Source organism: Lonchura striata, chromosome 5 (assembly GCF_050655825.1).
Source record: "Lonchura striata isolate lonStrDom1 chromosome 5, ASM5065582v1, whole genome shotgun sequence".
In the NCBI taxonomy this organism is placed as follows: Eukaryota; Metazoa; Chordata; class Aves; order Passeriformes; family Estrildidae; genus Lonchura; species Lonchura striata.
In genome coordinates, this window is record NC_140707.1 from 72,675,809 (window position 1) to 72,698,935 (window position 23,127).

The 23,127-nt window shown below is 51.5% G+C and overlaps 1 long non-coding RNA gene across 2 annotated transcripts; it reads right to left on the reverse strand.

Annotated features, from left to right (window-relative positions):
• Positions 1-997: 997 nt before the first annotated feature.
• On the reverse strand, positions 998-22,991 carry LOC146767449 (uncharacterized). 2 transcript variants are annotated; one of them, XR_014955873.1, is made up of 4 exons: positions 22,625-22,991; positions 19,736-19,802; positions 1,853-13,206; positions 998-1,771 (listed from the first exon to the last, which is right to left on the reverse strand). It is a non-coding gene; the product is annotated as an uncharacterized LOC146767449 (long non-coding RNA). The 2 variants fall into 2 exon arrangements; XR_014955872.1 differs by lacking the exon at positions 22,625-22,991 and having other exon boundaries at positions 1,853-22,265.
• Between the last annotated feature and the right edge of the window lie 136 nt (positions 22,992-23,127).

The window sequence follows — 23,127 nt, forward strand, 5'->3', positions numbered from 1 at the left end:
ATATCTCGCCTGGAAAAGGCATCGAAGTCAGCATTATCAGCACTTTTGTATCCTTTAGTGTGGGGCTCCAGATCCTTTCCAGGTGTCCTGGAAAGTAAAAAAAAAAAGGAGATATTTGAAATAAAATTTGGTTGGAGTGAGCCCTTATCACCAAAAAAAAATGGTGTTGAGGATTTGGAAGGACTGGGAAGAGATGTCTGAGCTGATCCAGGAATTTTAACTGGTGTCAAGTGACCAGTCCATGCCAAGGAGTGAGGATCTGGGACAGGTGGGATGGAAAAAGTCAAAATTCAGGGAAGACAGGCAGAGCTTCAGTCTGATTCCATGAATTTTTTTCAGGTGTCTCCGAAATGATGAGGAGAGCCATGGCTGGAGCCCCTCTGCTCTGGAGCCGGGCTGGGAGAGCTGGGAATGTTCCCTGGAGAGGAGAAGCTCCAGGAGAGCTCAGAGCTCCTGGCAGGGCCTGGAGGGGCTCCAGGAGAGCTGGAGAGGGACTGGGGACAAGGATGGAGGGACAGGACCCGGGAAGGGCTCCCACTGCCAGAGGGCAGGGATGGGTGGGAGATTGGGAATTGGGAATTCCTGGCTGGGCTGGAATTGCCAGAGCAGCTGTGGCTGCCCCTGGATCCCTGGCAGTGCCCAAGGCCAGGTTGGACACTGGGGCTGGGAGCAGCTGCGACAGTGGGAGGTGTCCCTGCCATGGCAGGGGGTGGAATGGGATGAGCTTGTCCATCCCAAACCATTGTGGGATTCCATGGAATTCTCCTCTGTGCCTACCAGCAGAGGCTTCTCTTTAGGGCTCTGTGAAAACCCCTCTGGGAAGAGGCTCAGAAGCTGAAAATTCCCTTGTCCTCCTTGGAGTTGGAGCATCCAAGTCCTTCATGCTCTGCCTGTGGAGTGGTGCTTCCCACATGGAGAGGGAAATTGGAGCAATCTGTTCCCAGAGCACAGACCTTAACCCAGTAAAGGGAAATAAAACCCCCCACACAGAAATTGCTACTGTTACAGTTGTTTTATTGGCAGGAATGAAATATCCCACTCCAGCTATTCTGTTGTTTGTTTTAAGGATAACTCGGTCCTTTAGGGAAGGAATTGGGAATAAATAGAGCAGATTTATCCAGTGTCAGGGAAACATAAATCTTCCCTACTTAAGCTGAGTGAGCATTTGCTCCTTTTCCTGCAGCCAGACTGGAAAGTGTCCTGGAGGGCCTCAATCACAAATTGGACTTAAATAAATTGAACCTAAACTATTCCTTCCATGGGAAAACTGTCCAGTGTCCATAGCCAGGAAGAACCAGATTTTGGGATGCTTGCAGGGTGAGGAGCCCTGAGTTGAGGTGGAGCACTCAGGTATCCCATGGACCTGTCAGCAAGAAGGACAGACAGACACTCCTGGAGTGATTTGGGCTGGAAGAGACCTTAAATGACATCTCATTCCATGCCCTGTCATGGAGAACCTTCCAGAATCCCAGTATGTGGAAAATTCCGCATAAAGGAGGCAAAAAAGACAGAGGAGTCCTGGAAGTTCATTCCAACAAAGGAGAGAGTTGCCCGGGTTTTTCCCTCTTGAGGATTCAGAATTGCAGCCTCCTTTTATCCCAAACTCCTGCACGTTCCCCCTTCCTTTCCCATTGCTGAGGTACCAGGAAGGTGCAGCCTTCCCCACCCACCTGCCCCCTATCCCCCCTCGAACCTGGCATTTCCCCCAGAGTTCAGAAACTCCTTCTCGTGCAGCCCCATTTGGCCAAACTGTCCTGGCTCTGTGACAAACCTGGGCTGGAGTTAATCCCAAAGCTCAGAAATTCCCCTTTGGTTGTTGCAGGAGCTGAACTGTCCGGGCTGTGTTACAAACCTGGGCTGGAATTAATCCCAAAGCTCAGAAATTCCCCTTTGGTTGTTGCAGGAGCTGAACTGCCCAGGCTCTGTGACAAACCCGTGGCTGGAAGAGGGGACAGACATCCAGCCCCATCTCAAAGCTGTTTCCACCCATCCCCTCACCCAGGAACTGTTTGTACAGACACCAGCCCACATCTTCCCCATGGATCCCTCCTCCTGTTATTTCTCAATTTGCCTTCACAAACCCTTGTTATTTTTAACTTCACCCTTCTAACGGCCTGGAACGTTTGGAACATCCCTTCCTGACTTTCCCAGTCAGCCTGCCTTGGGTGTGCCAAGGAAACAGAGACCCAGCTCAGCCTGGAGAGCCAAGGCCAGCTCCTGCCACCCCTGGTCACCAGAGGTCCCTGGGGATGAGCCGTGGCTCCTGGGAGCCGAGGTCTCCCATCCTTTCCTCTTGCTGAGAAATCCCAATCCCGGGTTTTGGGGCCCTTGGCCCACGTGTGATGGATGCACCCAGCCGTGCCCGGCCGTCCCCTGCGCTGTCCCTGTGCCCCTGGCTGGATTTTGGGCACAGCAGAGCAGCATAATTTTTTAAAGGTTTTGTTTTAATTCTGACACTTTAATTGGAGAGCAAGAACAACATGATAAATAAATGATATTTTCCCCATGTTTTGCCTGGAATTGAAAGAGTGAGGGTGTTAAAAGGCAGTGGCTCTGCTCCCTGGGCTTCCAGCCCCGGGGATTTCGGTGCCATGGGGCTCTGACTGCTCCGAGCACACAGCCCTGATCTCCGCCCCTCCGGGCTGAGAATTAACGGGGTCAGGACCCCAGACATTCATTCCCGGGAATAATCGAGCGTCCCCTCGGGGTTCGGCTCCCACTCGTGCCAAAGCCGTGCCCACGGCGTCTCAGTTTCTGGCACCAGCTTCAGGAGGTGTTTCTTTGCTTCTCCACTCATCCTTTCTGTTTGACCTGAATTCTGAGGGTGCCGGGGCTGTGGGGGTCCCACTGAATTCTCAGAGCAGCCACAATCCCCTGAAGGGCCCCCTGAAAAATCAGTTCCCTGTCCGAGTCCATGGCCAGCACAATCCCATACTCAGAAAACATATATTAATGATCCTATAATTGCTGAAGTGACCAGGAGCACCTCTGACCACCCTGCTGTTAGAAAACCGTACTAAATTTAATTTTTTTTGTAACTTTAGTCAGTCTTTTTCTCCTTTCCCTCCCAGGAGAAAGGAATTTTAAGTTTCTTTTCCAAGGACTGTTCCATCCCTCAATGTGTGATGAGCTGAACATCTCAGCAGAGTGGGAGTAGCACAGAAGACTCACAGAAGATAAAAACCGTCAACTCCAAACATCACCCCTGGCATGGTCAGAGACACCTGGTCCAGAAAAGATTGATAAGAATGAGAACCTAGTTAACATCAAAGACAAAGGGATCAATAACCGATAGGAAATAAAATACTAAGAACTGCACAACCTGGGAACATTGAAAAAAATGAATTTCTCTGGGTTTTGACTGTATAAAATACGTGAAAAATTGAGTTCAATGAATGTGTGATGGGATGATTTTCTCTGCATAACCTGGGCAATGTGTGGATTAAAGGATTTCTGTTGCACATCCTGGCCAGAGTAAAGTAATGCCTTGATTCTCTAATCCTAAAAATGTCAGGGAATTTTCATTTTTCCCACAGTTTAGGTGACTCTTGAGCTCCCCATCCTCCAGGATTAGCAGAACAAGAGGTGACTGTGTAGCCAGGGACTCCTGATTAATTTCTGTTCTATTAATTATTCCAGCCTCCCCCCCAGAGCTGTGCACTGTCCTGGAGTTGTAAACCCTGTTGGTTTTTCCTCAAAATCCCCCTCTCCTTCTTAGGCTTCCAGCTGAGCCAGAGGAAGTTGGTCTGTGAACCAGACAGGGAAAAAAAATAATGTCAATTTTATTTTGTGAAGAAAATCAGCATTATGGGAAAAAATATTCAGTCTGCCTGTATCTCATCCTCAGGTGCCCTTTATTTTTCCATGAGCTGGGAGTAGTGATCCCTATAAAAAATTCCTCCTGCCCTTTGGGGCTGCATTAAGGGGTGCCTGAGCAAGTTGCAGCTGCTGCCTTATCAGGAAGATAAAGGTCCGGAGAGGTTGGATGGGAAAGAATTGTCAGAAACTTGGACTCTGCCTTTGCTGGAGGGCAAATTCCTTCAGTTTGTGCCTTTTCCTTGTCCTTGTGTGTCTTGGAAGTGAATAGCCACAGCAGGGAATTCGTATGCAAATAAAAATTCCAGGATTTATCACTAAGGATTGGGATGAGCAGGTCCTGGTCGCTCCTGTTGGGTCAGTGCCACTTGCTCCTTGTGGGGCTCAGTCCCCCCAGATTTGGTCACTTGGTGTCCAAAGAATTCCAGCATCAGCAGGATTGGCTGGGAACATCCAGGTTTGCAGCCCTTGGCCCTGCAGGATTCCCAATCCCAAATCCCAAAACTGTTGTGGAGCTGCTTTAGGATCTATCTCCGTGTTTGAATGACCTCGGTGCTTTCACTCGCCCATCCAAAAAGGAATATTCCCAATTTTCAGGCTGGAGGTGTCGCTGACAGGGGGAACATGGAATACCAGTTTGTCCCAGTTTGCCCAGTCTGCAGCAGCATTTTAACCCTTCTGCAGGTGGGACAGACTAAGTCCTGCAAAGCAATATCCCAAAAAATGGCACTGAGCACCCTCCAGGGGGACTGGGGAGGGGACAGGAGATCAGGGACACAGTGTCACACTCACAGCCAGCATTAATGCCAATCATTAATTCTTGGAGCCCAGCACATCCCTCTGGCTGCCCTGGCTGCTCCAGACCCTGGCAGGGGGCTTGGAGACTTTGGCACAAAATCGAAAAACACCCGTGGCTTCCATTTTAGCCCGTGGAAAAAGCTGCCAGCTCTGTGTGAGGAATTACAGCCACAAGGGTTTGAGCAGTGTGGGAGTTGAGTTAACACAGGGTGAAAAAGTAGAAATTTGGGGTGAACTAAAAATGGCCAAGGCAGCTCATTTCCCAAGACAATTTCATGTGCTCAGCATGAAGGTCCCAGAGCTCCTCCATCAGAGCTCTCCTTGGAAAATTCAGTGTTTCAGGTCAAACAGAGGCTGCTCCACCCATCCCACAGCCACAATCCCACCAGGAGCCCTCCAGGCCACTGGAGATCCCACAGGACCCAGCATCTGCCACCTTCTCCACCTCCATCCTAGCGCTTCTCCCTCCAGCTGAACCCCACAATTTCCCCCTCCTCCTCATCCTCTTCCTCTCCTCCTGCTGCCGGGTGATCTCCCCAGGGAAGGACAAATCCCTGCCTCAGTCCTGGTGTGGGAGTCCAGCACATCCCTCTGGCTGCTCCAGACCCTGGCAGGGGGCTCAGAAACATTGACATGAACTCAAAACCACCTGTGGCTTCCATTTTAGCCCGTGGGAAAAGCTGCCAACTCTGTGTGAGGAATTACAGCCACAAGGGTTTGAGCAGTGTGGGAGTTGAGTTAACACAGGGTGGAAAAGTAGAATTTTGGGGTTTTTAGAGTGGGGTTCAGGGGTACAAGATGGAGGGATTTGGGCGTGACCTTCTCCTTCTTGCCCTCCATGTCTTGCTGAGATGGCGACACTTTTCTCTTGGTTCAAGGTAGAGATTCACAGTCTAAGATAGGTGATGGGAATTGGTAAAGAAATTGTAAACATGCATACGTAACTTTTGATATGAAAGGAAAATACCACCTGAGAGGGCAGACAGGCTGCCATGACCTCCTTGCTAGCCAGAGCTCAGCAGGGCAGAGAGAGAATGTTATAGATAAGGGAAAATAAACACCCTTGAAAACGCAATCGGAACCATTCCAGGCTCCTTCTTTGGCTGCTCCGGGCTAGGGGAGAAAAGTTTCTTTATGATCTTTTGGGGTCACCCTGACCCTTCAGAACCCTGAGACAAACTGACAATTAGTTAAAAATCAATCAGGGAGAATTTCCCCATGGAAGGGGTGCTCTGGCCTTGGCACTGCTCAGGGAGGTTTGGAGTGCTCATCCCTGGAGGTGCCCCAGGAATTCCTGGAGGTGGCACTCAGAGCTCTGGGCTAGGGACAGGGTGGGCATCAGGCACAGCTGGAACTCTGATCTTGGAGCTCTTTCCAGCCTCAGAAATTATGGGATTCTGTGTTAATGATTCATCGCTACTGATCAGACCCAATTTTGGTGTCTACAGTGAAAATCCATGGACACCAGGCGCACAAAAGTGGAAAACTGCTGGGGATGAGGCTGGCTGGGTCCGTCTGGAGAAGGTGTGAGCGTGTCCTGCTCATCATTTCCAAGAACATCCACGTGACACCATTCCCAAAGAGAGGCCTCTTCCCTCCAGTAGTAATTCAGGATAATATTTAGCACCCAGACTTGGTAAAGCTCAGCCTGGAGATGAGGTGGAATTTTTAACCAGAAGTGGAATTTTCCATTCAGATTTTCCATGAGTCTGATGCCACTTGAAGGCCTGAAATCCAGTTTGGGTCTGCTGGTGGGAGCTCTGGATTTAGCAGGAGCTTCAGGTGGGAATTTTTAGGAAGGGGCTCTGAGAGGGGAAGGAGAGAATCCACCCGATGGACCACCTCAGCTCAAGGGATGGTTTTTAATTTGTGACCTTTGACTCCCAAAATGGCCAGTTTTTAACAGCTTTAAATCAGAGGAGTTTAAAATAAAGCAGCAAATATTTTAAAATAAAGATCTGTGACGCATTTAAGGAATCTGAGCTTTGAAGGAAGCAAAACTTGAGGAATTTTCTTGGATTTCAGCAGAGGACAAAGTCAGAGCAACAGTTTTCCTGAATATTTCAGCTCCTGGTTAAATACCTTGGCAAAGTTCCTAAAGGTCTTGGCCAGGTTTCTGATCCTTTAACCTTCAACATTCCGGGTTATTTACACAATCTCTGGGTTCCAAATAAGGAACTTTATTATTAGATAAACACCTGGCTCCTGTTTCTTTCCTTGCTCCTGTCTCTGCACCAACTGTAACGTTCCTTAAAATCCCAATTTTCCACTCACTGAAGTGTGGCAGCCACGTCCCATTAAAAGAGTTTTACCAGGAAAATTATCCATGCCTTTAAATAGGTCATGCATACACTTAGCATATGTTACATTATTCTCCACGTGCAGCCAGTTGTGCCGGATGGTTGAAAATTTCTGGAGTCACAAGCAAATAAAATCATCCCTCAGATCATTAATAAGCAGGAAGTGTGGGAAAAGTGGAGGAAAAAAGAAGCAGGGGAATAAAAGAAGGATTAAATTTGGAGGGAAGTTCCAGAAGAGTTGTGCCCAATGGACATTCCCAAGTGCTGATGGAGTTGATGTTTGAAAACAAAGGTGCTGTTGTTATCCCCGAGTGCACAGGGAAAGAATCCTTGGGATCTTCTGCTGCCTGCTTGGGTGGGATGGGCACTCCAAACCTCCCTGGGCAGTGCCAATCCCTGAGCCCCCTTTCCATGGGGAAATTCCTGCTGTGCCCACCCTGAGCCTGCCCTGCCCAGCCTGAGGCCGTTCCCTCTCCTCCTGTCCCTGTTCCTGGAGCAGAGCCTGACACCACTTCTAAAAAGGAGGAAGTGGGAATTTTATATGGACAGCCAGAATCAGGACAAGGGGGAATGTTTTAAATTGCCAGAGGGCAGGGATGGGTGGGAGATTGGGAATTGGGAATTCCTGGCTGGGCTGGAATTGCCAGAGCAGCTGTGGCTGCCCTGGATCCCTGGCAGTGCCCAAGGCCAGGCTGGAGCAGCCTGGGACGGTGGAAGGTGTCCCTGCCATGGCAGGGGTGACACTGGATGGGATTTAAGATTCATTCCCACCCAAACCATTCCGTGATTCCATGATTTTGTAGGCTGGAGTGACACTGAGACAATCTAGAAACACGTCCATGCAGTCCATCCTCACCCCAGGCACTGAAACTCCACCTGGATTTCATGGGAGCCTGGAAGCTGAGCCAAAGCTGAGCCAAGTCTGGATAAAGCGCTGATGGATATTCCTGCCCACGGAGCAGAGCCCAGACCTGGCCCCACGCCTGGCAGGAGCGCTGCTGATCCCACAAATAACGGGAATTCCACCGTGCTGTCCCACGTGGATTCATCTGAAGTCCAAATCCTGGATTCATTGATTTCTCCATCTGACTGACCCACGGCTGTTGGTTTGTGCTGCTGTGAGATTTAGAGCCATAAAAGAACAACTTTATAAATCAGGTCTGGGGCGGTGAGTGCTAAAACTCCCTTGCCTTTCCCCTTCAGGGAATTGTTTGACACAGCTCCATTCCCCACTCCACTCCATCTTTATTCCAAAGGGTACCAGCAGAGCAGAAAATCATTTAGGATTTCACCGGAGCTTCATTTCTGGAAGGTGCCTCTGAGTTCCCTCATCCATGGCCACGCAGAGAAAAGGTTTGGAGTGGCAGCAACAATCTGTGTTCGCTTCCAGAGGGGGAAATCCAGGGAAAGATGTGATTCTGGCAGGATTCACAGAGGAACAGTGCCCCGAGAGAACTCAGGCACCCAGGGAAGAAATCGGAGCCACATTTCAACCAAGTTCCTAAATTGGCCTCCCTAATTAATTTAGGAACTTCCATGGCCTCCATCACCACAATCACTGGAGTGCTGTCCTTAATGAGTTCATTAAGGTTGATGAGCTTTGTGTGATTTTAGCTGGGCGGGGAAGCTCTGCTGGGGAAACTGAGGCACGAGGCAGAGGGACAGGTTTGGTGTCACACCAAGAGAGATCAAGAATGAAGCCGGTTCAGGGCCACAACTGCATAAATTCGTTTGTTTTCATCTCAGAGGATTGACAAGCAACACAATTAAACATAATTAATTAGGATTCTGTGCCCCAGGGTGAGGAATGCTCTGAAAACCTCTGCGCCACAGCTCTGAGGAAGCAACGCATAAAAATGTTTTTATTTGGTGTGTTTTGGGCCAATGCAGGGGTGGCATCTGTGGGAAGGTGACAAAAGCTGCTCCCATTCCTGGTGGAGCCAATTCCAGGATCTCCAGTCAAGACTGAGCCCAGCAGCAACACTGGCAGGGCTTTGGAATGGAAGAGTGAAGGAAGAGGGAGGATCCCATGGAGAATCCCAGCCTGGAGCAAGGTCCTGGCAGGACCATGGAGAGCAGAACCCGGCCTGGAGCACGGTCCTGGCAGGACCATGGAGAGCAGAGCCCGGCCTGGAGCAGGGTCCTGGCAGGACCATGGAGAGCAGAGCCCAGCCTGGAGCAGGGTCCTGGCAGGATTCATGGAGAGCGGAGCCCAGCCTGGAGCAGGGTCCTGGCAGGACGATGGAGAACGGAGCCCGGCCTGGAGCAGGGTCCTGGCAGGACCATGGAGAGCGGAGCCCGGCCTGGAGCAGGGTCCTGGCAGGACGATGGAGAACGGAGCCCGGCCTGGAGCAGGGTCCTGGCAGGACCATGGAGAGCGGAGCCCGGCCTGGAGCAGGGTCCTGGCAGGATTCATGGAGAGAGGAGCCCGGCCTGGAGCAGGGTCCTGGCAGGACGATGGAGAGCAGAGCCCGGCCTGGAGCAGGGTCCTGGCAGGATTCATGGGGAGCAGAGCCCAGCCTGGAGCAAGGTCCTGGCAGGATTCATGGAGAGCAGAGCCCAGCCTGGAGCAGGGTCCTGGCAGGATTCATGGAGAGCGGAGCCCGGCCTGGAGCAGGGTCCTGGCAGGATTCATGGAGAGCGGAGCCCGGCCTGGAGCAGGGTCCTGGCAGGACCATGGAGAGAGGAGCCCAGCCTGGAGCAGGGTCCTGGAAGGACCATGGAGAGAGGAGCCCAGCCTGGAGCAAGGTCCTGGCAGGATTCATGGAGAGCAGAGCCCGGCCTGGAGCAGGGTCCTGGCAGGACCATGGAGAGAGGAGCCCGGCCTGGAGCAGGGTCCTGGAAGGATTCATGGACAGCGGAGCCCGGCCTGGAGCAGGGTCCTGGCAGGACCATGGAGAGAAGAGCCCGGCCTGGAGCAGGGTCCTGGCAGGATTCATGGAGAGAGGAGCCCGGCCTGGAGCAGGGTCCTGGCAGGACGATGGAGAACGGAGCCCGGCCTGGAGCAGGGTCCTGGCAGGATTCATGGAGAGCAGAGCCCAGCCTGGAGCAGGGTCCTGGCAGGACCATGGAGAGAGGAGCCCGGCCTGGAGCAGGGTCCTGGCAGGATTCATGGAGAGAGGAGCCCAGCCTGGAGCAGGGTCCTGGCAGGATTCATGGAGAGCAGAGCCCAGCCTGGAGCAGGGTCCTGGCAGGACCATGGAGAGAGGAGCCCGGCCTGGAGCAGGGTCCTGGCAGGATTCATGGAGAGAGGAGCCCGGCCTGGAGCAGGGTCCTGGCAGGACCATGGAGAGCGGAGCCCAGGTTTGCTGGAGGATTTGTGACCCACCAGGGGATCCAGGCTGGAGCAGCGATTCCTGCAGAAAACTCAGGATTTTACAGGATTTGACACCATTTTCAGCTGTGGGGGTGGGAGGTTTTAGTCATTTTTCAGGTGTGAAACTTCCACTTTCTCCAGAAATTCCCAATTCATGGAGTTCTGACTCTTGCCAAAGGAAATAATTATCAGGGCTGAACAATTATAATTTTTTTTGTCCTTTTTATCTCCCAAACTTCACCCTGCTGGAGCCAGCTCTGATTTCCCATTCCCAGTGGTCTTGGGGTTCTTGTTTAAGATTAAAAGATTTTTGAGAATGTGAATAAAGTTCCGGCTCCTTGGGAAAATTGTGCCAACAGATGAAGTGGGAAAAGTTCCTAGAAGGAGAAATGTGTGAATTCATCCTGACTGTAAGAAGGGATCTTTATCCTTGGAGATATCCAGAAATAAACTGCCCTGAACTCTGGGTTGCCTCATTTAACTTTGCACTGCTTTGAGAGGGAGGCTGGGGCCAAGGAATTCCATAAATCCCTTTCAACTGAAATTAAGCTCTGATTCCAAGTATTTGAAATCTGTTCAAAAACCAGGGATGGCAAAATCATCATGAAGTTACTTCACGTGGGGTTTGGGAAATATTAAATTCATCAAGGATTTAATGATTTAATTATTATTACTAGATGGATTAAATCCATCAAGTTCATATTTTCCATGTTCCAGGGCAGATGGAAAAGTCCAAGGTTGGATGGAGTTTGGAGCAGCCTGGGATAGTGGAAGGTGTCCCTGCCCTTGGAACAAGATGGGATTTAAAGTTGCTTCCAACCCAAACAAATTTGGGATTCTCTGGAACCAAACTCCATGGGACAAACACCTGTTATATCCCAAATTTCTGCTCTGGAGTTCTGATTAATTCCCAAAATAAACAGGAGCTTTCCAAGGCAAAGCATTCCCTCTCTACATCCCAGGAAATTCCTGCTCAGCACACACAGACATTCCAGAGCTGCTGCAAACCAGGGATGAATCCCAGCATCTCCACCTTTAGGAACAATTCCCTGTGGAGAACAAACTCAAACGTTCTCCTTAAAAGAGATAACTTGGATCTGCTCCATTTCCCTTATCTAAGAACCTGTCCTCTTATCTGAAAGATAAAAAGGTGTTGCAATTTATCCCAGATAAAACCAGGATGGAAATTATCCTTTCCTTCCCTTTGCTTCCACAGCCTTAATTACTCTTTCCTTAGGAAAGAATTTGGAGGCTGAGGAGAATATTGAGATATCCAATCAGTTTTGGAGCTTCCCAGGTCTTTCCCAGTTTTTTTTTTTTTTTTTTTTTTTTTTTTTTTTTAATATCTTTTAAACCCACCAAGATTTTGAGAGCGGTGTTTTCTCTTGGGGTTTTTCAGTACCAAAGGAGTGAAAAATACAGCAAAATTAAAAATGCAGCTTCTCCTCATGCAGCACTAGGAGATTTTCTTGCTTCTCCTATCGGGCAGTTTTGGCTGCATCCCTTTCATTCCAGAAGGATGGAGAGCCCCCACTCCTGGATTCCATCTCTTTGTGGAAAAAAATGGGAAATTCATCCAACATTTGGGATTTCTCAATTATCTCTAAATTTCAAACTATTTGACCCTTTTTATGTGCACACCCACATCACCTGTTGGCCACTCTTGTTTTCCATTGTTGTTTCAGAGTGCAAAAATTAAACTTTCCAGACATCCCTGCTGGGAATTCTCTGCTCATCCCCAGCTACCTGTGGGGTGTTTCATCTCCTGGTGGGAATATTTTAGGAAGGAATTCTTGCCTGGGAAGATGGGGAGGCCCCAGGTTTCCCAGAGAATCCGTGGCTGCCCCTGGATCCCTGGAAGTGTCCAAGGCCAGGCTGGATGGGATTGGAGCAGCCTGGGATAGAGTTTAGCATAAATCCGACCTGATGGGAATGGGATGAGTTGAGCTCCTCATAGCCCCAAATTTCTTTGTTCCTTGACAAAGGAATCACCCCAAGTGGTGATCTCTGGGATACTCAGCCCTGTGGGGGTTTCCTGCAGGAATTCTCAGCCCACCTGTGGCTCCAGACTTTGCCTTGCTCGGATTCTATCCCAAAATTCCTGCCACTTTGGACAAGGAGCACCTCTGCCCCAAACCCCCTCAAACTGGCGCCTCTTTGACCTCACTGATGGCTGCAAAACCCGAGAAGAATCCAAGATTTCTGCAACAAGAGCAAAGCTGAATTCTTACATCAGGACAGCAAATTCCAAGCCCTTTGCCTCTGAAGCCTGGCTCAAATCTGGAATTCAACCCTTTCATCCCAGCAACTGGGTGGAAACTCCAGGTTCCAAATGCAAATAATCCAAAACATCTCTTGTGGAATGAAGAGCTGACCCGCAGGAAATGTGATCTTTAAAATTCCATAATTATCCTCAAATAATGATTGTATGGGTGAGGATTTTTTGTCCTTCTTTCTACTCCCACTTGTGCATTTCAGAGGGAAATCCTCTTCATTTTTCTGCTTTATGAATAATACAGGAATTAGATAAATAATTGATAGGTTGTTAACGAAGTGGTCAAATATGCATTGCCCTCAAAATGCAGGAATTTGGATGGACTGTCAAAGAGATTGCTAAGATATTTGGTATTTTTATTTATTGGGCAATTCCTTGCAGGAGCAGCTCCATGAGATTCCATATCCCTGGCTCTCCATCACACCCACCCAGTTTCTCCAGGAAAACTGATGCTTGCAAAATACCAAAATTCCCTTCATGCTGACACTGAGAATGTCCATCATGGGCTGCTCCTTCCTGCTCATCCCATTGGAAAAACGGGAAAATGAGGCAAAGGATGCTCCAAAAGGAGCTTGTTTTCACCCAAGCTGAACCAAAACAGGTTTCCCTTTCGAGCCCAGCTTTCACAGATGAAAAAGAGACATTAAAAAGGAGAAGGAAAAGCCTGACTCATCTGGAACAGGAATAGAAAAACATCTTGGCTGAAAAGAGATGAAAAAGGAGCAATTAATGTCTGGAATTCACCTGCAAATCTTGTTGCCGCGAGCTATTATTGTTCAAATTATTAGGCAGGTGTGCGAAGTGCCTCACAAGCTGGAGAGAAATTAAAAGGCAGATTTTGCAGCAAACTCGTGCTTATTACACAATTACAACCCCGTGCAAGAGCCAGGGGACATTCCCGTTGATTTCACCCCCACGACACCTGGAAATGCACCTGATCCCAAATTCCACTCCATTTTAGACCATTGGTCTGGATCAGGATAAATAATGGATTCAGAGTGAAGGGAGGGTCACTGCCCTTGGTTGTCAAGGTGTTTGTCCCTTTGCTGTGGGACAGACAAGGGACAAGCAAGAGGCCACAGGCAGTGAAGTCACCATGGAACCCCAGGAGTGGCTGAGAGAGCTGGGAAAGGGCTGGAAAACTCCTGAGGGAGCCGGGAAGGGGCTGGAGAGTTCCTGAGGAGCTGGGAAGGGAATGGAGAGTTCCTGAGGGAGCTGGGAAGGGAATGGAGAGTTCCTGAGGAGCTGGGAAGGGAATGGAGAGTTCCTGAGGAGCTGGGAAGGGAATGGAGAGTTCCTGAGGAGCTGGGAAGGGAATGGAGAGTTCCTGAGGAGCTGGGAAGGGAATGGAGAGTTCCTGAGGGAGCTGGGAAGGGGCTGGAGAATTCCTGAGGAGCTGGGAAGGGAATGGAGAGTTCCTGAGGAGCTGGGAAGGGAATGGAGAGTTCCTGAGGAGCTGGGAAGGGGCTGGAGAGTTCCTGAGGAGCTGGGAAGGGGCTGGAGAGTTCCTGAGGAGCTGGAAGGGAATGGAGAGTTCCTGAGGGAGCTGGGAAGGGGCTGGAGAGTTCCTGAGGAGCTGGGAAGGGAATGGAGAGTTCCTGAGGAGCTGGGAAGGGGCTGAGCCTGGAGCAAAGGAGGCTCAGGGGACCTTGTGGCTCTCACAGCTCCTGCCAGGAGGGGACAGCCGGGGGGTCGGGCTCTGCTCCAGGAACAGGGACAGGAGGAGAGGGAACGGCCTCAGGCTGGGCAGGGCAGGCTCAGGGTGGGCACAGCAGGAATTTCCCCATGGAAAGGGGGCTCAGGGATTGGCACTGCCCAGGGAGGTTTGGAGTGGCCATCCTGGAGGTGTCCCAGGAATTCCTGGAGGTGGCACTCGGAGCTCTGGGCTGGGGACAAGGTGGGCATCGGGCACAGCTGGGACTCTGGTCTTGGAGCTCTTTTCCAATCTCAGTGATTCTGTGATGTTTATATTGGATATTTGGAAAAATTTCTTCCCTAAATCTGTTGTCCATCCCTGGCAGAGGTACAGGGTGGAGTCCCCATGCCTGGAAGGATTTAAATCCTTGTGGATGTGGCATTTGGGAACACAGGGCAGTGGTGGCCTTGGGGCAGTGCTGGGGACAAGGCTGGATGGACTTTTCCAACCTTAATGCTGGGAGGGCTTTTCCAGCCTCAATGATTCCATAATTCTCTGAGAACCAATTCCATACCCTCACACCTCAGTTGGGAATATTCCCAATCCTGACCCAGCTCTGCAGCATCCACCCTGCTGGAATTTTAATAACACTTTCTCCAGACACCTCTAAGCTCCCTGTCCTGTGTCAGTGACACTCGCAGTGCAATAGCGCAGGGAAAATTGAATTTGTTCATCCCCAAATTCCTGGGAAGTGTGAGACTGATCCTTTAGAGCCTTCCCAAGAGGTTCCACCCCACGTAATCCAGGAGGAAACTCCCAGCATCCCATCGGCTCCGCTGAAAACTGGATTAAAATAAAGATATTCCTTTTCATCCTTAATCGCAGTGGGTTCTTCTGGAAGGGGAACAGGTTCCTGCATGGATTTGTGGTTGGAGAGCAAAGCAGGACTGGGTGGTGCTGGATCCCTTGGCTCATGACCACTCCAAAGAAATTCCATGCCTGTGGAAATATCTCCTGCTAATAAATCCACCCTGTGTTTAGTGTGGAGTGGCTGCAGTGAGAAGCTCCAAATTTAATTGTTTCCCCCGTGCACGAGGAAGAATGGAGAGGCTCCAATGGGATTTATTTTTATTCAGGGAAATAAACTCACTTTCATTGCAATATTCCAAAGAATTCCCAAGCTTCATTTCCATACTGCAACAGGGGCAGCTTCGGCAGCACAACTGTTGTGGCTTGATAACTTCCTTTACCTTCACAGGAATTCCCTTTTCCCTGATATCCTGCTGATCATGCTCAAGACACTCGTTATTTTTGGAATGTCAGCCATCCTGGAGTTATCCTTGTCCATTCCTTGTTTGTCCAACAGCCAATCTTTGGGAAGGAACACATTTTTCATGTGGTTTCTTGATGATTTCCAGGATGGAAAATTCAAATTTTGTTGCCATCATTTTGGCCACCCAACGGATTGAGCAGCCTCGTTTGTCACTGGTTAATTAAATGTGACCCATTTATTTCCTGTTGTCCCCAGGGATTCGTTGTTCCCATGCCAGGGAATGTTGGCACAGCAGGGCACAAGATTATTTTGATTATTTGACACCACAGGGCTGAGTTTTGCAGCCAGAGCTGGGCGAGAACACACAAAACCAGGAACATCCACACCCTGCTGAGGAGCAGCAGCACCGTGGTCAGGAGCCAAATCCTGAACAATTCCAGCCTTCCATGGCAGGGTTTGGAATGAGATGGGCTCCAAGGTCCTGTCCAAGCCAAACTGGGATTCTGAGGTTCCATAACCAGCTCCAGGCAGGAGGTGCTGTGTGGTGAAAGGGACTCTGAGGACATCCAGGCCTTTCAGGAGTTATAAAAATGATGGAGAGGGAATTCTCCATGGGCATGGAGTGATAGGAAAAGGGGGAATGATTTAAACTAAAAGAGAGTGGATTGGATGGGATTTGGGGAAGGAATTCCTGGCTGGGAGGGTGGGGAGGGGCTGGGCTGGAATTCCCAGAGCAGCTGTGGCTGCCCCTGGATCCCTGGCAGTGCCCAAGGCCAGGCTGGACACTGGGGCTAGAGCAGCTGGACAGTGGGAGGGGTCCCTGCCATGGCAGGGGCTTGATTAAATGATCTCCAAACTCCTTTCCATCCCAAACCATTCCATGATTCCATGGATCATGAATGTCCCTTGTGGGCACCCCACGCCCAGCCCCACGGGATCTCTTGGATCTGCTGCTGGTTTGCAGCTCTGGAATCAGCAAGAATCACCATTTCCATGGGGAAATTCCTGCTGGTTCCACCCTGAGCCTGCCCTGCCCAGCCTGAGGCCGTTCCCTCTCCTCCTGTCCCTGTTCCTGGAGCAGAGCCCGACCCCCCGGCTGTCCCCTCCTGGCAGGAGCTGTGAGAGCCACAAGGTCCCCTCTGCCCCTTCCAACCCCAACCATTCCATGATTTTCCTGGGCATTCCCAGTGGCTGGGCTTGGAGTCCCCTTTCCCAGCCATCCCTGAAAAACCTGAATCCTGAATTCCTGTATCCAGAGCAGTAACCCACACAACAAATCCCAGCCATTAAACATCTCACAGACTTTTACATCATTGACATCCCTGACATTATCCTGGGATGTTTTGATCTGGAAAAAAGGGAAACCCCACAGAGAGATCCAGCCTAAGGCACAGCCTAACATTAAGCTTGGCCTGAGGCATGTGTATATCCCACCAGCAGCACAAATTGTTTCATCCATACACATTTTTGGCCATCGGGAGGATTCCTCTTAATTCCAAGCAATCCTGGGAAGCAAAGCTGGGCTGAATTTAGAATAATTCCAAGATTTGAACTGCACCACTTAGGAAAACAGGCGTGGCTAACGGGTCTGTCCCATGCCGTTATTTACCCCAAAATTCCATCCCTCCGAGGCTTGGCCCTAAAAATGGTTCCAATTTCCAGGAGAAACTCCAGATCATCAGGAGAGTGGGAAAAACACAAGGAAGATGCTGCTGGAACCTTTGGGGGAGCTGGAGCCACTTAAAATTTGCATTTGGTGGTGATTTGAAATTCCAATATCTGCCCCAAAAAGGGAAAGCCTCACTGGGATGGACTGAAATCCAAGGGCTGGGAATAAAGTTAGGAAGAGTCTGTGCTGGCCTAAAGGATGAGATTTGGTGTTTTGGCTCCTGATTTGTTCCTCTGCTGGTTTGAAGGGGAAAATTCTGTGTGAAAAGGAAAAATTCCATGAAACATTTCAGTTAATGGAATTTTTGGAATGGTTTGAGGTGGGAGAAATCTTAAAACTCATCTTATTCCACCCTCTGGGACACCTCCCACTATCCCAGGTTGCTCCAAGCCCTTCCAGGACACCACGAGGAATGGGGAATTCACAATTTCCCTTTTCCAGTGCTTCCCCACCTCATTTTGGGATGATTTGTTAATTAGCTATAATCTGTTCCCGCTCTAAAACACCTTGAATCCATCAGAATTGTAAGACTGAGTGAAATTATTCAGTTTTCCCTTCGTTTTTACTCTAAGTTGGAAAAAGGAGGGAATACAGCACCACAGAACTCACCCACGCCACAGAATTACTCAGGATTTTAATGGTGCTTAATGGTCTCCTTCAGTCAAATCTCAATTATTTGTGGACTTGCTCCCAACAGGGAGAGGAAATAATTTCCTTCTGATTGGTGCTGGATAAAATGGAAAAGCTGCCCAAGAGCTCCTGGAAGAAATGGCTGCTGGAATGTGGGAAGCATTAAAACGCCGGAATTTTTGTTATTTGAGTAAGACTAATTCAGAATTATTTTATTTATCTGTGAATAAGTTTTAAGTTGTTTTTATTTACCTGCAACTTGTTCCCTCCACACCTCTGCACAATCCTCTGGATCTGAGAATTCCAATGGTTCCTCATTGCTGAGGGGAGGGAAGCACAGTCAGGGATAACGCTGTATCTCACAGGGAAGGGCTGTGGGTGAAATCCTTGGAATCCAGGGGGTTTTTATACCTGCCTTAGGTTGGAAATGCAGGATGTGGCTGGGTGTGTGCTCTGTCCCCATCTGCCAGAGCTGGGGCAGCTCTCTGCTGCTCTTTGGGCAGCTTCTTTGTCTCTCCACAGCCAATCCTCCCTCCAGGAGATCTCTGCTGTCCATGGGCCATTAATTATTAATTATCTCCTGTTCATGGGCACTGAGTGTCCCTGCATGGCTGAGAAAATTCCATCATCCGTGGGGAGATGCTCTGCCCAGGGGAGGAGCCAAACATTCCTACCTGGATCCAATCTGACCTGGGAACAGCACAGCAGCCTTTGCCCCCTGCATTCCCAGGGGAGCAGCTTTATCCCCCTGCATTTCCAGAGGAGCAGCTTCCTTCCCCCTGCATTCCCAGAGGAGCAGCTTCCTTCCCCCTGCATTCCCAGAGGAGCAGCTTCCTTCCCCCTGCATTCCCAGAGGAGCAGCTTCCTTCCCCCTGCATTCCCAGAGGAGCCCAGGCCCATCTCCCCCAGCCCTGGAGCTCCAAGGAAAACTCCCCCCTTGTGCAGATCCTGCTCCAGCAGAAGCACAGCTGGCACTGCAGGAGGGCTGAGCCCCCCTGGGATGGGGCTGAGCCACTCCCTGACCCACAGGGGACAGGGCTGCTCTCACTCTGGCAGGGTTTGTTTTGTACTATTGCATTTGTATTTTTAATTTTCCTAGTAAAGAACTGTTATTCCTATTTCCATCTCTTTGCCTGAGAGCCCCTTAATTTCAAAATTATAACAATTCAGAGGGAGGGGGTTTGTATTTTCCATTTCAGGGGAGGCTCCTGCCTTCCTCAGCAGACACCTGGCTGCTCAAACCAAGACAACAACTAACCCTGATATTCTGATGGACAAACCATTCCATCTGTGATCACTCACTGGACAATCCTTGGAAATTGAGGGATGGCAAAAACGAAGCAGGTAAAACAAAATCCCAGGGCCTGCTACAAATACTTTCATTTTTCCTTTTTATAAATTAGAAACACCCTGGTGCTTGAAGAAATTAAACATTTAATTAACCAGTGACAAACGAGGCTGCTCAATCCGTTGGGTGGTCAAAATGATGGCAACAAAATTTTAATTTTCCATCCTGGAAATCATCAAGAAACCACATGAAAAATGTGTTCCTTCCAAAAGATTGGCTGTTGGACAAACAAGGAATGGACAAGGATAACTCCAGGATGGCTGACATTCCAAAAATAACGAGTGTCTTGTGCATGATCAGCAGGAAATCAGGGAAAAAGGGAATTGTTGTGAAGGTAAAGGAAGTTATCAAGCCACAACAGTTGTGCTGCCGAAGCTGCCCCTGTTGCAGTATGGAAATGAAGCTTGGGAATTCTTTGGAATATTGCAATGAAAGTGAGTTTATTTCCCTGAATAAAAGGAAATCCCATTGGAGCCTCTCCATTCTTCCTCGTGCATGGGGGAAAGCAAAAAATCTCAGGGTTTTGTGAAAATTGTGAGTTTGGAGAGCTCTGCTCGTGACCAAGACACCCAGCGAGTCCCTGGCTGCATCCCTGCAAGGCATGGATGAATCCCAAATCTCCTGATTCCCTCCAAGGGATTCCCAATCCAGCCCCAGAATTCAGGAATCCTCACCTGCTGCTCTCCCACCTCTTGGATCCCAACCGAGGTGTGGTGGCCCTCTGGACACACTTCTCCATTCCTGGATGAGTAAGAGGAGAAATCTCATGGATTTGGGAGCAGGGACAAAAGCAAGGATTTGTTTTGGGGTTGAAATTGCTGGATGAGCCTCGTGAGGAGCTTGCAGGATCCGAATTTCCCATTCTTCGGGAACTGTTTTCCCACAAGTTCTGGAGATGCTGGAGCCTGACCACAAACCCCAGTCCTGCTCCTGGGAACATCCTGGGACCAGCTGAATTCCCAGTTAGATCATTCCAGCAGGGAGCAGCTCCATATTTAACGTCAGAGGAAGTGATTTGGGACACTCAGGAAAATCGTCTCTGACTCGATGAGTTCTTTTAATTCCTCATTTCTCCTCCCTGTCCAGAGAGATTCCTGGATTTGGGATCACAGCTGAACACCCTCAAGCAAATCTCAGCAGCAGCTGCAATATTTAAACTTTTAAGAAAAAATACTTTAAAAAAAAAACACCTCAGGTAGAAATAATTTGGGCTCTTACCCCACGGAGATTTGTGCACCTGCTTAAACTCCAACTGGGAATTATTTTCCCTAATTCCAAGTGGTTTTTTTGGTGAGGTTTCTTTCTCCTTCCCCCCCCCCCCCCCCCAGTGCCAAAGGAATGCTGTCAGTGGTGTGCTAACAACCTGCTAACAGCATCCCTCCTAAGGGCTGTTCCAGCCAGGTGATGATTCCAGACTCCAGGATCCAAGAACATCTGGCTGTGCTGGGAGGATCCTGGAATTAACCACGGGAAGGTTGGGAATAGGGAGAGAAAGGCTCGGCCCTTTAAAGTGTTCTCGATGTTCAACATACAGAGCAGCCAAAAGGGATCGTGGCACTTTTCCCACCATTTCCACGTGAGGAATTCCAGCTTTTCCTCCCAAACCTGCCCTGGATGGCGTTTTACAGGTGAGGAAAATGCTCACAGAGGTCAAAAAAGTTTTGGAGCGTGGCCACGTTTGTGCTGTGGGATGGTTGGGTGGAGGTGTAAGAATGGAAAATGTTGGGAAAATCCCTGGGAAGGGAGCTCTGGGTTGGGATGGGCACAGCCCAGATGTGGCCCAGATGTTGATTGGAGGGCACAGGTGTGGCAGGGAGAGGGGGGAAAAGGGGAAAAAGGAGGGGCTGAAGGCAGAAAAAAGGCAACAGTCAGCTGGAGGTTGAAGGTGATGAGCTGAAGCTCACGCTGGCAGTGCAACCTCTGGAGGTGTCCCCAGATTCTCCTTGGAATTGGAAACCAGAGGAAAAGGAGCACCAGAAGGACTCAGAGAAGGCACCTGAGATCCCTTCAGACAGGACAGCAAGCACTGAGGGGCGTGGGGTGCAGCCAGAAGCAGGGAGGGTGTCTGGAATGGCACAGGACGGTGTCCCTTGGTGGGGACACGGGATTTCAGCACAACCACGGGGACACCTCAGCGTCACCCTCGGATGGCAGCGGGCTGGGGACGGGCTCTGGCCAGTGCTGGGTGGCAGCCTGAGCTCTGGGGGCATGGGAAAGGCACAGGGAAGGGCTGTACCCATCCCGTCTCCCACTTCCCACGTCCTCACCAGGCTGGGAACAGGGAGCAGCCCCAGCTGGGATGGAATTCAACTCCCTGCTGGAATTCCAGGGATGGATTGGATGCCCCGAGCCCTTTGGGGGCGGAAGGACAGCAGAGCAATGTGCTGGATGAGCTCATGGAAGTGATGGAAAGGCTCAAGCCCCTGTCAGGAGAGCTCTGGAAGTGTCCCAGCCTTGTTAGCAGTGTCCTGTGGGTCACAAAACCCCTGGCAGTGCCATTGTCCCTCCCAGAGCACTGTCACTGTCCCAGCCTGGAGCACGAAGCCTCACTGGTGCAGGCACAGGGTGCTTCAGTCTCCAAGGTGCCCACGGGTTCGGTGTAATCCTTGGAGAAATCAAGGAAAAACGGAGGAGGACAGGGGCAGCCTTTTCCACAAAAAAAAATTCCTTGGTTTGTTCTGAGGAATTGGAGAGAAAAGGACATCGACCAGGACAAATCCCATGGGATCCCAAAACACAGGGACATCAGGGAGGCTGGGAAGGTGCTGGGAGCCAGTCAGGGGGCTCAAGAATTTGAGATTCCCAAAGGGGGAGCAACCGGATAAAAACCCAGCGGCTGAGGTGCCTCGGACACTGAGAGCAGCTGGTTTGTCACCTCCCCGTGCCCCTCTGTCACTCCAGGCTGGTGACGGGCCACAGCCCCGTGTCCCGGGACACGGCCTGGAGCAAGCACGGGGGTTTTACCCTCTGGGGCCGGGGAAGCAGCGGGGGCTGAGCGCGGGGGAGCCCCAGAACCGGGCAGAGAGCGAGCGGGGTGGAACGGGGGGACAGCGGGGGACAGCGGGGGACAGCGGGCTCAGGGCCGGGCAGCGCAGCCCGGGACGGACCGCTCGGGCCGGGAGCGCAGCGCGGGCTCGGGGCGCCCCTCACCGTCCGCACCGCACCGCGCAAAACCGCGCATCCCGGGACAGACACAGAGCGGGACAGAGCGGGACCGGGACAGAGAGAGACCCGGGACAGAGCGGGACAGCGGCGCGCATCCCGGGACAGACACAGAGCGGGACAGAGCGGGACAGAGCGGGACAGAGCGGGACCCGGGACAGAGCGGGACCGGGACAGACACAGAGCGGGACAGAGCGGGACAGCGCCGCGCATCCCGGGACAGACACAGAGCGGGACAGAGCGGGACAGCGCCGCGCATCCCGGGACAGACACAGAGCGGGACCGGGACAGAGCGGGGCCGCGCCGCGCAACCCTGCTTCGTGCGAGCCGCACCGCGCCGCGCATCCCGGCTCACAGCGCTCCGCGCATCCCGGGAGAGAGCGGGCCAGACCCGCACCCACCGGCTCCGTGCGGGTCCCAGCGCTCCGCGCATCCCGGGAGAGAGCGGGCCAGACCGGCACCCACCGGCTCCGTGCGGGTCCCAGCGCTCCGCGCATCCCGGAGCGGCGCGGTCGCACCGCGCATCCCCCTTGGCAGCGCCCGCGGCCATGCGCGCCCGGCGGCGGCGGCGGAGCCGCGGGGCCACGGGGGGCGGCGGCGGCGGCGGCGGCGGAGGAGGAGGAGGCGGAGGAAGGCGCTGAGCAGCAGCAGCAGCCACGCAGCTTTGACGTCGCCGGGCTGCGGCTGCCGGCCCCGCACGTATAGCACAACGTGACGGCCCCGCCGCCGCCACTCGCGCTCGCACGGCAGCGCACCCGCACCCGGCGCGGCCGCGGGAGCCCCGCGCCGCCCCCGCCATGGGCCCGGCCGCCGCCCCGCAGCCGCGCTGAGAAGAGGAGGGGTCGCTCCCGGAGCGCCGCAGCCGGAGCCTGCCCGCGCCCCGCGCCCGCCGCCCCTCGCTGCG